The following is a 347-nucleotide window of genomic DNA, read 5'->3' on the forward strand; positions in this document are numbered from 1 at the left end:
GCGTAGTCGGCAGGATGATGTTAATAGAGGAATTATTACGGAGGCACGGCTGCAGCCCTTCTCCCCCAGGTCTGGAATGGGCGAAGGAGAAGTGGTCCGACCTGGCAGCGGTCGTGGAGAGAGTAGAACTATGCCGCGGTACTTGCTGAGACAGCAAAGGCACCGTGTGTGCCCTCTCGGGCGCCTGCCGGATTCAAGCACAGAACCGAAAAAGGCAAGGGGAAATAGACTATCTGAAGGTGCAATTGGAGGAAAGGGACATGTGGCCCCTTATTGAAACAGAAGGGCATGCGGGTCCGCACGGTGGGAGCCCCCGGAGCGCTGTTTGCACAGCCCCTTGGTCGGGA

This window comes from Haliaeetus leucocephalus, unplaced genomic scaffold (genome assembly GCF_000737465.1).
Source record: "Haliaeetus leucocephalus isolate CR32 unplaced genomic scaffold, Haliaeetus_leucocephalus-4.0 Scaffold305, whole genome shotgun sequence".
Taxonomy (NCBI): domain Eukaryota; kingdom Metazoa; phylum Chordata; class Aves; order Accipitriformes; family Accipitridae; genus Haliaeetus; species Haliaeetus leucocephalus.